Source organism: Rutidosis leptorrhynchoides, chromosome 8 (genome assembly GCF_046630445.1).
Source record: "Rutidosis leptorrhynchoides isolate AG116_Rl617_1_P2 chromosome 8, CSIRO_AGI_Rlap_v1, whole genome shotgun sequence".
Classification (NCBI taxonomy): domain Eukaryota; kingdom Viridiplantae; phylum Streptophyta; class Magnoliopsida; order Asterales; family Asteraceae; genus Rutidosis; species Rutidosis leptorrhynchoides.
The window spans coordinates 274,145,626-274,160,527 of NC_092340.1; the positions used below are offsets into that span (position 1 = coordinate 274,145,626).

Consider the following 14,902-nt stretch of genomic DNA (forward strand, 5'->3'; position numbering starts at 1 on the left):
AGTTAGTCAGAATGTCTTCATGATGCTCTTCCTAGTCATCATCGGTATCCAGTTCCTCTGAGGATGCGTATGATGAACGGGTTTCTTCAGTATTGTGATTCTCCACTTTGATACTTACAGGATCAATTTCTATATCCTTAACCTCAGCCTTGTCGGTCTTTTTCTTGAAGCGAATGATTAAACTGTGATCTGCTGTTTCAAGCCTCATTATTTCTTCATGACGCTTAGTGCTTGGAACGGGTGTTGTCGCAGTTTCTTTTACGTCTAACATTTCCTCTTCCTCTTCAGATTCCTCTTTTTCCTCTATTTCTCTACTGGGATCCTCTTCTTCCATTTCTGGGTCGTCTACAGACTGTGATTCGACACCCATCTCGATATCATCGGCTGGTGGTAATGACTCATCATCGGAAGTGATCCGTCTGGTGGAAATAGCAAACATCTCTGCCTGTCCAGAAAGATTGGTTGGTCAGTCAATTTTGAAGGTAACGCTCTCCCCATGTGATCATAAGATCATGGTTTGATTGTACACATCAATGACAGTCCTAGCCGTATTCATGAAAGGTCTTCCTAACACTATTGGGGTGTGTAGGTCTTCCTTAATATCCATTACTACGAAATCCGTAGGATACAAGAATTTGTCAACTTTCACCAAGACGTTCTCAACTATGCCCTTAGGATAGCGAATTGTATGATTGGCAAGTTGGATTGTCATTTTGGTTGGTGACAAGTCTCCTAACTCTAATCTCTTGTAAAGAGAGTAGGGTATTAGGTTGATACTTGCTCCTAAATCTTCTAGCGCATGAATGGTTCCAGATTGGTAGATTGAACATGGGAAAACGAATCGACCCGTATCTCCAAGCTTAGGTGGTAGAGAGTTTCTGAGTAATGCAGAGCATTCTTCACTCAGTGGAATTTTGTTAGAGTCTGGTATCCTCTCCTATGTAGATAGAAGCCTTCGGATGTATCTCTTCTGGTTGGGAACTTTGGACATAGTGTCCAAGAATCTTCCATCAAGTTTGAAGGAATCAAGCTTGGATGGTTCTTCTTGTAGCCTTCCAGGATAAGGTACGCGAACTGGAGTTTCAGGGGTCAGCTTCTGAGTATATGTTGATTTGTTCTTGAGCCTAGTTGACCTTCTCTGTGGTTCTTCCTCTGGGATTACGGAATCCATTTGCTTTGCTTCTTCTATGTGGGGATTCTAGATAGTATTACTTGGCAATCTTTCCTGCGGTCGGGTTTCAAGGCGTTGTGATAACTGTCCGAGCTACGTTTCCAAACTTTCGAGCAGAGCCAATTGATTTCTCATTAGTATCTCCGTCTGATCCTGTCTAGTTGCAGTTCTCTGATTTAACTGTTGTTGTCCTTGGATGAACTGAGTTAACTGATCATCAGCTCCGAGAGTGGGGTTGGCCGCTTTTGTAATCTGGGTGGTAGGGGAATTTTTCTCAACAGGGGGACCAGTGAGTGGAAGTGGTTGATCGTAGGTCAATTGAAATTGTTGGGCTGGATAAGGTGGATAGCGATAGCGGAAAGGTTGATTGCTTCGCTAAAATTGATTAACCCTTGGTGGTTGATTGAATCCGGGATTTGGTGTACGAGCTGGGTATTGAACGTAATAGACTGAACCGTCAGGGTTTTCGCACTCAGCTTGATAGTCTTCAGTAGGTTGCGGGTTGGTACAATTAACACAAGCCTGAGCTTGGTTAACCTTGTAGTGACCCGAACTTTTCCATGTTTATATTTATATATATATTAAATGAAATTGTTATTTATATGATTAAGTGTTTCCAACATGTTAAGCAATCAAACTTGTTAAGACTTGATTAATTGAAATAGGTTTCATATAGACAATTGACCACCCAAGTTGACCGACGATTCGCGAACGTTAAAACTTGTATAAACTATATGATGACATATATATGGATATATATATAGTTAACATGATATTATGATAAGTAAACATATCATTAAGTATATTAACAATGAACTACATATGTAAAAACAAGACTACTAACTTAATGATTTTGAAACGAGACATATATGTAACGATTATCGTTGTAACGACATTTAATGTATATAGATCATATTAAGATATATTAATACATCATGATATCATGATAATGTAATAATTTAACATCTCATTTGATTTAATAAACAATGGGTTAACAACATTTAACAAGATCGTTAACCTAAAGGTTTCAAAACAACACTTACATGTAACGACTAACGATGACTTAACGACTCAGTTAAAATGTATATACATGTAGTGTTTTAATATGTATTCATACACTTTTGAATGACTTCAAGACACTTATCAAAATACTTCTACTTAACAAAAATGCTTACAATTACATCCTCGTTCAGTTTCATCAACAATTCTACTCGTATGCACCCGTATTCGTACTCGTACAATATATAACTTTTAGATGTATGTACTATTGGTATATACACTCTAATGATTAGCTCTTAGCAGCCCATGTGAGTCACCTAACACATGTGGGAACCATCATTTGGCAACTAGCATGAAATATCTCATAAAATTACAAAAATATGAGTAATCATTCATGACTTATTTACATGAAAACAAAATTACATATCCTTTATATCTAATCCATACACCAACGACCAAAAACACCTACAAACACTTTCATTCTTCAATTTTCTTCATCTAATTGATCTCTCTCAAGTTCTATCTTCAAGTTCTAAGTGTTCTTCATAAATTCTACAAGTTCTAGTTTCATAAAATTAAAAATACTTCCAAGTTTGCTAGCTTACTTCCAATCTTGTAGAGTGATCATCCAACCTCAAGAAATCTTTCTTATTTACAGTAAGATATTTTTCTAATATAAGTTAATACTCATATTCAAACTTTGATTCAATTTCTATAACTATAACAATCTTATTTCGAGTGGAAATCTTACTTGAACTTGTTTTCGTGTCATGATTCTACTTCAAGAACTTTCAAGCCATCCAAGATCCTTTGAAGCTAGATCCATTTGTCTCTTTTCCAGTAGGTTTATCCACAAAACTTGAGGTAGTAATGATGTTCATAACATCATTCGATTCATACATATAAAGCTATCTTATTCGAAGGTTTAAACTTGAAATCACTAGAACATAGTTTAGTTAATTCTAAACTTGTTCGTAAACAAAAGTTAATCCTTCTAACTTAACTTTTAAAATAAACTAAACACATGTTCTATATCTATATAATATGCTAACTTAATGATTTAAAACCTGGAAACACGAAAAACACCGTAAAACTGGACATACGCCGTCGTAGTAACACCACAGGCTGTTTTGGGTTCGATAATTAAAAACTATGATAAACTTTGATTTAAAAGTTGTTCTTTTGGGAAAATAATTTTTCTTATGAACATGAAACTATATCCAAAAATCATGGTTAAACTCAAAGTGGGAGTATGTTTTTCAAAATGGTCATCAAGACGTCGTTCTTTCGACTGAAATGACTACCTCTTACAAAAATGACCTGTAACTTATATTTCCGACTATAAACCTATACTTTTTCTGTATAGATTCATAAAATAGAGTTCAATATGAAACCATAGCAATTTGATTCACTCAAAACGGATTTAAAATAAAGAAGTTATGGGTAAAACAAGATTGGATATTTTTTATTTTTGTAGCTACGGGAAATATTAACAATTCTATACAAATCATATCCTAGCTAACTTATATTGTATTATACATGTATTCTAATACATTATGTAATCTTGGGATATCATAGACACGTATGCAAATGTTTTGACATATCATATCGACCCATGTATATATATATTATTTGGAACAACCATAGACACTCTATATGCAGTAATGTTAGAGTTAGCTATACAGGGTTGAGGTTAATTCCAAAAATATATATACTTTGAGTTGTAATTTAGCCTGAGACGTGTATACACTGGGTCGTGGATTGATTCAAGATAATATATATCGATTTATTTCTGTACATCTAACTGTAGACAACTAGTTGTAGGTTACTAACGAGGACAGCTGACTTAATAAACTTAAAACATCAAAATGTATTAAAAGTGTTGTAAATATATTTTGAACATACTTTGATATATATGTACATATTTGTTATAGGTTCGTGAATCGACCAGTGGCCAAGTCTTACTTCCCGACAAAGTAAAAATCTGTGAAAGTGAGTTATAGTCCCACTTTTAAAATCTAATATTTTTGGGATGAGAATACATGCAGGTTTTATAAATGAATTTACAAAATAGACACAAGTACGTGAAACTACATTCTATGGTTGAATTATCAAAATCGAATATGCCCCTTTTTATTAAGTCTGGTAATCTAAGAATTAGGGAACAGACACCCTAATTGACGTGAATCCTAAAGATAGATCTATTGAGCCTAACAAACCCCATCCATAGTACCAGATGCTTTAGTACTTCGAAATTTATATCATATCCGAAGGGTGTCCCGGAATGATGGGGATATTCTTATATATGCATCTTGTTAATGTCGGTTACCAGGTGTTCACCATATGAATGATTTTTATCTCTATGTATGGGATGTATATTGAAATATGAAATCTTGTGGTCTATTGTTACGATTTGATATATATAGGTTAAACCTATAACTCACCAACATTTTTGTTGACGTTTAAAGCATGTTTATTCTCAGGTGAATACTAAGAGCTTCCGCTGTTGCATACCAAAATAAGGACAAGAATTGGAGTCCATGTTTGTATGATATTGTGTAAAAACTGCATTTAAGAAACATATGTCGATGTAATACATTTCTATTGTAAACCATTATGTAATGGTCGTGTGTAAACAGTATATTTTAGATTATCATTATTTGATAATCTACGTAATGCTTTTGAAACCTTTATTGATAAAATAAAGGTTATGGTTGTTTTAAAAATGAATGCAGTCTTTGAAAAACGTCTCATATAGAGGTCAAAACCTCGCAACGAAATCAATTAATATGGAACGTTTATAATCAATATGAACGGGACATTTCAAACCTGCTGCCGTTGCGTCTTCAATTCTCTGAGTTGTTTGGCAAGAGATTCCATCTTGTCCGTGAGGGATTTGATGGCCTCCGTTTGATTGTTAAGTGCAGAGAGTGGGGCAGATGATGAAGTTGTTTCACCACTGTTCCAGTCATGATGATGCATCGTCATGTTCTCGAGCAATTCTCATACTTCATCTGCGGTTTGGTTCATCAGATTCCCTTGAGCTGCTGCATCGATCGTCGTCCTATGATTTACCGTAAGACCATTGTAGAAGGTACAGATTTGGGCTGACCGTTCTAACTGGTGATTAGGGCACTTCTTCAGCTGGGTTTTGAAACGCTCCCATGCAGTGTAAAGAGATTCATCATAACTTTATTTGAAGTTAATGATGTCATTCTTCAGTTTGGTTTGTTTAGAAGGAGGGAAATATTTGGTTAGGAATTTAGTCGCCATCTCCGTCCATGACGTGATGGAATCTTTTTCCAGTCCTTCAAACCAAGTTTGAGCATGATGAGTGAGAGAATAGGGGAACAAGTATAGCCTGACTATATCTTGTCCTATCCCTGGCTGTTTGTAGGAGTTCAAAAGAGATATGAATTTATCAAGGTGATAATTAGGATCGTCATTCGGTAATCCATGAAACTGACAGCTATTCTGAATGAGCTGGATGATGTGATGTTTTAACTCGAACGAGTGTCCTTGAATCTCTGGAAATCTGATTGGTTCTCCTCGACCTTCAATCGAGGGTTTCGTGTTTTCTGCTAAAGTAACGCGTAACGCCATTTGGTTTCTGATTCATGCTTCCTTGCGTGCTTTAGAGATTATTGCGTCTGGATTAGGTACGAATAACAACGGCCCTGGTCTAGATCGGGTTTGGGTCATACACTAGGTACGCCTTTTTTGTTTTTAATTTTCGTAAATAAGCTAAATTATAATAAGCTAAAGTAAACTAATCTAATTCTAAGGTAATCTAATTTAATCTAAGGCAATCTAAGGTAAGCTAAGGTGGTCTAATCTAAGGTCAACTAAAGTAATCTAATCTAATTAACTAACTATCCTATGGTGGAATACGTTTTTGGTTCTGGCTACTGATTCCCTGGTATTTCGGTAACAAAGTTCCGCACAAACTATTCAACAAACCAAGTGGCCAGGCCGACTACGGAGAGGCAGGATCCTTTTAGTCCCAATATAATCGGTGACTGTTTGGAAAATCCAATAACCAAGTCCGTGTATAATTGTCTTTCTTAGACACCACTAAATGCTTGTGAATAAGTTTGATTGAAAACAGTATTGCCTGATACTAAGTCCCCGGCAACGGCGCCAAAAACTATAGTATCTCTCTTGATATGGCCGAAACGGACGGTTTTTATTTGCGCGGTGTCGTTAGGCCGCGGCTCGCCAGGATCAGCCACTCGTGGGAGATGGTACTGTTTTAAATTTATATTTAGCGGGGCCTAAATCTTACTACTCCTTATAAGTAAGGGAAGTATGACCTAGAGTCGTATTTTTGAGATATCAATAACATCAGACTTATATTGTAACCTAAGATAGTTAGGGAGTAGTGAATATTTATTTTGGGATTTTCAAGTTTATAATACAGATAAAGTAAATGCGATAAAATTTGTAATTCAGATAAGGTTAAAGTAAGTGCATACTATGACTTCATCAGTTATTATGCCGAGATTATGGAATGCTGGCTCATGAATAGGCAGAGGCCCTGTATTCATTACACTGGTCCTAAACGCCCCTGTCATAAGACATGTCACTGGGTACTGCGTTAGGCTTGAAGATTCTGAATAGACAGCAACGTCCCTTACCCCCGACGCTCGTGCAGTCTGACTACAGGCATACACGTTCAGACGGCTCATCCAATTGAGCGACTCGGTTGGGTGATGTATTAACATTCCAAAATGGTGTAAACTTTCTTAAGCATAATAGAATACATGGTTTACCATATTCGAGAGACGTGATGTGCCTCAATGCATTCGTTAATGATTGGTAAAAGAGAGTTAGGCCCTTAAAAAGAATTCAACCATAAAGAACACCATGGCCAAGTCAAGTCTGACTTCCATGAACACGTTCGGTTATCCTAACGGTCCAATCCTTTATGTGTCTAAACAAACAGTTCCTTAATTAACTAAGAATCCCTCAAGCGGGGTGCAATGCTTGAGATCGTATTATGGTGCAGTGTACTGGTCAACACTAACTGTGTTCCATGGCCTTACTTAGCAGATGTATAGCTTACAACAACGCTGTGCTTCAGCGTGAACATACGAAGTTTATATGCTTGGTGACTACACCAGCATGGTCTGGGACCGACGATGTACCAGGGGCCTAGTCAGATGTTTCACTACGAAAGAGTCCTCAGTCGGAATCCAAAGCTCGATAGACTTACTACAACCGGTGTGCCTCGGTCGATCTTACGTTGTATCCAATAGACTTCTCTTACCAAGGGGTGACACAGATAGTGTACTCTGAATAGGGGTTCGCGACTTCCCAATAACAGAGCCTATAACTACGTTCTATTAGTTAGAAAAGCAATTGAATTTAAAGCATAATCGGAAAGCATTTCGACAACATACACAGACCATAATATTATTTCGGCATTATAACTGCTTACATCATAGCATACACTAAAGATAACTACTCGCTAATCATGGCAATAATATCATAAAACATTATATAAGATAAAGGATAGAAGTAACAGTAGATTAAACGAGTTCTGAATACAAAAGTGACAACTTCAAGACTCCAGACCGCTCCTAATACAATCTTCAGCGTTCGCCTCCGGGTACTTAATTTCCCGCTCGGAGGTGAGAAGGCCTTGAAAGTATGACTAATATTGTACAAGAGAGAGAAAGAAGTGAATTGAAGTGTGTTGGAATGAATGAAAAAGACCCTTTAAATAGACTTGGAATTTTCCAGCATACGCCTGGCATGCCGTATGGCAGGGCGTATGGCAGGGTGTTTGTTAGCCCGTTTTTGGCAGGCCGTATGCAAGGCAGGCCGTATGGTGGCTCGTGTGGTGGCACGCATATGGCAGGCCATTTCCATACTGGCAGGCCGTATGGCAGGCCGTATGGCTTGCTGGTCAGCCTTGATTCCCTGGATCGTAACTTGATTTCTTGTCTTTCACCGTTTTCGCTCTAGAATCTTTGTTTTAGCTTCAATTCTCTTGATTCTTTTTGCACCGCCTTCGTAATTACTTGTTCTTCAATTCTAACTTAAGAAGTGGGTATTTTGCCAACAAAGTTCAAATCTTTTTTGTTTTTGGGCCTTAATACCGGGGTGAAAACGTGACTTTTTAGCCGATATCATTCCATCATCTTGAACGGATTAAAATATCCGTTCACCTCATTTCTGTTGAACAAATACCTTGATGGTCCACTTCTAACCATATTCTCCTATTCCTCATAAACAACTGACATTTACCTTGTCGGTCCCACATATTCAGAGTGCACCACAACTATGCCATTTGGAGTTAGAATCATAATTCTGCATGTGGTGTAGAAGAAATTGCTCCAAATTTTCGAAGTGTTCGTCTTCCAATTGAGAGTTGAACCTTGACCTGCCATCAAGCACCGTGAAGTACACTATATATGTACGAACCATAGGGTGTGTTCCCAGCATCACATCCAATTTGATCTTACCTACTGCTCTTATTGACTCTCCTGTGATGCCAGTAATTTTCAAGTTGGTATAGCGAAGTCTGTCCTTCACGCTGAACAGAAAATCTCTGAAACAATCCAAATACAAGATGTCCACCTCACTATCGGTATCCGTGTAGATTCTGGGTATGCGCTTGTTTGCAATTACAGCTAAAATAACCACACATTCCTCTGAGAGTCGCCGATTAGGAATATTATGGAATGTGATAGGAGCATACATCCACTCCTCCATCCTGTGCTCTCTGCTCACCTCATACTCTTCTCCTTCATTCCAGATAACCTTAATGTGCCGCTCAGGAGTTTGATCCCTCTCATCCTTCCTTTCGTCTCTTCTATTCCAATCATGCCGTCCACCTTGACTCCCCTTTCTTTGCCAAGCGAAACATTTGTTTGGGTCATTCCTTCTGTATTTCTTTCCTGGTAACAAGTGGTTTAGCTCACCAGCTTTGATCTTAGCAATGATTTCCTTCATCAATGACTTACAATTGTCAGTGTCATGCTTGTACGCCTCGTGGAAATCACACCACCTGCCACTCTTTGATAGGTTCGGTGAACAAAATTTCCTTTGGATATTTGGTTAAAGTCATGATGAGTGGGTGCCTTTCTAATGGTTTTCGATAAGAATGATTATCATTCGGGTGATTATTGCCCCTCCAACCATGATGTTGCCGTTGATAACTAGTATCATATCCTCGCTGCCTTTGATAGTTGTCATTCGTGTTCTGCCCACTGCTCTCTTTTCTAAAATTTCTTTGAAAGTTATCAACTCGTGGATGTCCCATTTCTCCAGCCCACAAATGTTTCTGCGCAACAACCAATGCTTGGTGCAATGTTTTTGGGACATCATACCGCAAAGCGTGAATCAAACTTGCAAATCATCACTGATCCAGACAAAAAATAATACCAGATACAAGCTGAGATTCTGGTGTATCAGGTATTTTTTGACACTCAATAGTGTAACGCTTCATGAAATTGCTTAAGGATTCATTCTGGTGCATAGTGATTTCATGTGCATCTTGATGAGACAATGTACAGCTCCTCAAACTTTGGTATTTAATGATGAATTTGGCTCGTAAATTAAGAAAACTGGTAATGCTTCGTGGCGAAAGACTTGCAAACCACTCTCGTGCAATTTTATGCAACACCATAGGAAACATATGACATGAAACCTCATCTTCCCAATGTTGCAGTCGCATAACACCTTCAAATATAGTAAGAAAATCTTATGGGTCAGTAGTTCCATCATAAATACCGATAGACAAAATCCCAAGTTTCTGGGTAATGGATTGTGACGACCCGGAAATTTCCGACCAATTTTAAACTTAATCTTTATATAATTCCGACTTGATAAGCAATGAATTTTAATAAATCTTGAACCTCCAGAAAGAGTTTTACACAAGCTTTTGGTCACCCTTTTATTCCGACGATTCATGAACGTCATAACTTGATTTAATTGTTTAATTGTTTAATTATTGTGTATATATATGGATTTATATATATTTAACTTGAAAATATGATAATTAAATATCTCATTAAGTATATTAACAAAGTATTATATATATATATATATATATATATATATATATATATATATATATATATATATATATATATATATATATATATATATATGTATATATATATATATATACACTACTAATTTAAAGAATTTTTGATCAATATATATGTTACTATTTAAACGACGTAATTAACTTATGTTAAAATGTATTTACATATAATGTATTACGAGTGTAAATACATCCTTAAAAGTATTGAATACACTTTATAATATACCAATACATATAAAGGATACCTATACTCGTATTTCAGTTCAATTTCCTCAAGAATTCTACTCGCATTCATACGGTATTTTTACCCGTATTATACACAGCTTCTAGAAGTATTTACTATTGGTATATACCAATAGAAATCTGAAATTATTTGTGTAATATGTCATCCATGACCTAATCAATTTAATATGTCATGCATGACTTAATACAATTTAACTTATCTCAGATATTTTCACTAAAAGCCAAAATTATAAGTTTATAAAGAAGGACCATTTTAACTCATTTTTACTCCACATTTTCTTAAACTAAAAACATACACTTGAATGCTCTCATATCATACTTCAATCTCAGCAACTTTCCTCTTCATAATCAAGGTAAAATACTTCTCAAAATTCATGTTCAATTCCTTGTATAGTTACTATCATATTATACTTATAAAACTTGTAAAAACTAGAACTTGTTTTGGTGAACACCAAGCTTGTTTGAAAAATTAATCTAATCTTTCTAACCTAACTCTAATAACACTTATTTATATGTATTATGATGTTATATTAAGTTAATATAAGAATTTATTACTTGTACATATTAAGAACACCTTGAAACTTAACATATATCCTTTAATCTCCATTCAGCAAAAAGCGGGTTGTTTTAGGTTGGGAATTAAAAACCTATCTTAGACTTTGAGTTCGAGGCTAAGACTTTAGAAATATGTTAATATATGTAAATAAGACTTCCAGTATTTTTTTTCATGATTTTAGACAAAGTGGAAGTATTTTATCAAAAATCATATTTTGGGTGGGTGCCGGAATTTTTCCAAATCTGTCCACCGACACAAAAAGAGGGTAAAGCTCTAAAAAATACTACTTGGGATGAACTTTTTGAATTGGTTTTCTAAAATTTGCTTCTTAAGGAATCCATAGAAATTTGATTCACTTTAAACGGAGTTGTAATGAATATTTGGCGAGCAAAACAAAATCTGCTAAAATTAACGTTGTATGAAAGAAATTTATATTATAAAAACTATATTAACCATATCCTTGTTAACTTTTCCTATATCCTATATATATATTTAGACATGTTATCATTAGTATAACAAAATATTATAATCTTAGTTAATTCCGAGATTGTATATATATATAATAATCTTGGTACATTCCATGACAATAAGTATACAATACGTTTTGATAAATCCTAAGACAATAAGTATACAATACGTTTTGATAAATTCTAAGACAATACATATACAATACGTCTCTGGGTTGATGTAAAGACAATACGTATATAATACGTTGTGCGGTAATTCTAAGATTATATATATACCGATTATTGGACTGTTGGACATTTCGGACTATTTTGGACTACTAACAAAGGACTACTAACATAAAAATGTTAAAAATTAATTCTATGAACTTGTTTTATTTTATTTACATGTTGTATTATTATCTGAATCATTATTATTGTTATAGGTTCGTGAATCCAAGGACGACGGCCATATTTTTAATAAGCTGAAAACTTATTATTAATATTCTTTTACTACCGTGAGTATATAGTCCCATTTTTAAACTCTACAAATATTTTGGGATGAGAATACATGCATTTTATGTTTTACACCATAGACACAAGTATTTAAATATATTCTACATTGAGTTGTAACACTTTGCATATCTTCCCTAATAGCTTGGTAACTAATATTTACATTTTGTAAGAACATGTATACGCGAATCCTATTGATAAACGGTTGCATAGTACTTCGTTTTTACTACACTTGTTACTGTGTAGGGAGATTTCATAATAAAGAGAATATGCCACATTAATGGTTAAGTATGGTTACCGAAGCGCTCAACAACTTATAGAATACTTTTATACACTTGCGAGTGTACATATATTTATAACTATGAAATCTTGTGGTCTATATTTTTATCGATGCTAAACCTATATATCTCACCAACCTTTGTGTTGACTGTTTAAGCATGTTTATTCTCAGGTCCTTAAGAAAGTCTTCCGCTGTTGCATTATCTGAGCAAGCTATGCATGGAGTCTCATGCTTTGGTTTAAATAAAGTGTTGCATTCAATAAAACCTTTGTCATGTATTATATTCGACTGTTATGTCACGTGTGTAGTATTTGGAAACCGATGTATTTTGGGGAATATTTCTTAAATAATCGCTCATTTGTTTAAAACATGCATTATGTATAATAATGGTGTATGTTTTTTTAGAAACGAATGTAATATTTTCTAAAACATATCATATAGAGGTCAAATACCTCGCTATGGGACCAATGAGTAACGTACCGCATTTATCGTAATATGGACGGGTCATTTTAGTTGACATCAGAGCGTTGGTCTTAGCGAACCAGAATTTGCATTAGTGTGTCTAACCAGTAGTTGTTAGGATGCATTAGTCAGTCTGGACTTCGACCGTATCTGCATATTATAAATTTTGCTTATCATTTTTGTCAGAAATTACCTGCCTATCAATTTTTAATCTAGACACATTTTACTACAATTATTGCATAGATAGTGTATAGACATATTCATATCTTATCATATCTATCACGGTAGACTCTGCCTGACATCTTTCGTAAATTCCTTCATAACTTATGGGATTTTGGTATTAAATATACATATGTAAATTATGTATTAAGAATATCAATCTAAGTCCTAAATTATTTTTTCTTCATATCAACAATCATTTCTCTGATCGTGTAAGGCGGATCCTTCACAAAGCTCGAGTTCATCGGATTCTAATAGGTATTCTGATATGGAATTTTGTTTGAGCTCCGAGAGCAGTTTAACCGGAATAAACCAACCAATTAGTCATCAATTTTTTTTGGATGAATTGGGAGTGGGTTTGTGGACGAATCAATCAATTTAGACAAGAAAAAGGCGATCTCTTTCATGAATCTAATTCGCCTCTCGGTGGAGAACATGAGGCACTTACCGGCGAACCCGTTCATAACACCATTTTCTCTCTCCTTTCCAGGATATGCCGCAATGAGTATAATATTACTAATATTATTGAGGCTATCCGACCTTTACTCCGTATCTTGCATGGTGAATTATTTACTGTCATGAAAAGCAAAACTTCATTAGCAAGTGCATCCTACATCATTTCATTCCTTTTATAAAGCTTTTGACCTCTCTTTTTATTCAAGAAACTTTAAACATCTTCTTTCACAATACAAAACAAAATAAATTATCATCATCTATACTCACATCAAACCACTACCAGCACCAGCAGCAGTAGTACCAACAACATCACAACCCGCATTACGAGCATCAACATCATACGCACTGCAGGCACTGAGGGATACCAACAATAATGAGTGATGAAGTATTAATTCATTATTTCATTTACGTTGAAGAAATATTCCGCGTTGATTATGTAATCTCTAAAGTTTTAGGGATTATTCATTTCTAGTTCCAACCGTAAACCAAATGAGATTAATATAATATTAACTCATTAAATTCATATTACATCTGAAGAAAATATACATACATATATTTTCATAAAGACTGTAATAAAAATTCTTTTGTACAAAATATTACTTGTGAAATTTTATTTTAACGGGTAGGTAATACCCGAGAAATACTTAAGTTCACATTAATATGATACACTGTACATTTTCAATGATGTTTCAACAATCGTTAATTATACTCTCTCTTTTCATAGCAATATACATCATTTCACAAAATTCAAGACAACCATTTTCCATACCAATTCAATTACATATTTTGATTTTGACAGATCAAAATCCAAGTCAAGATTTAAGAAGTGCCATCAATCTTAAATTCCTACATCCTTCAAAATCATACTTTAAATTTAAACTATACTAGAACATCACTTTCATTCACATAACTCATAAAGATATTCGTATCATTCAAGATTCAAGACGAATTCATTATACGGATATTGACGATGACAACCTGCGTCCAAACCCTTCAAAATTCTTGAAAACACCTCAACTAAGGAACAATCGAACCAATCACATGATACATACGAAGAACATATGCATATAGATATGCATTCGGAGGACACTTGAACCTAAGAAAAGGTTCAACACGTATCCGTGTCAGATCCTTTAGCATTATTATTACCCAAAATAACTTTACAATCCCTTTTCAAAATAGCAAATTTTGTCACAGCTCCAAAAAGACAACTTCGACTTTTCATCCGGAGTAGCCTTATTATAACCTTGATATATACGTTGTCTTCTCACCATCGTTACCGGGGAACCTTTTATATTCCACCACATTAGTAGTAAGCTTACCAGCAACTTTATTGCTCTTTGACTTAAATCTCTCTGAAAGATCACTATAAAACCTTATCATGTACCCATCTACATCTTGTAACAATAATTGTCATACCAAACCCCAGGAAGCATCAATAATTATTCTTGAATCTCACATCATTTCTGCATATACATATAACGTTATCCCCTGGAATTACAAT

At 35.0% G+C, this 14,902-nt stretch overlaps 1 non-coding gene across 1 annotated transcript; it reads left to right on the top strand.

The window, feature by feature from the left end:
- The first annotated feature begins 5,288 nt into the window (after nt 1-5,288).
- On the top strand, nt 5,289-5,395 carry LOC139865126 (small nucleolar RNA R71). The gene has a single exon (XR_011764651.1). It is a non-coding gene; the product is annotated as a small nucleolar RNA R71 (small nucleolar RNA).
- Nucleotides 5,396-14,902: the final 9,507 nt, after the last annotated feature.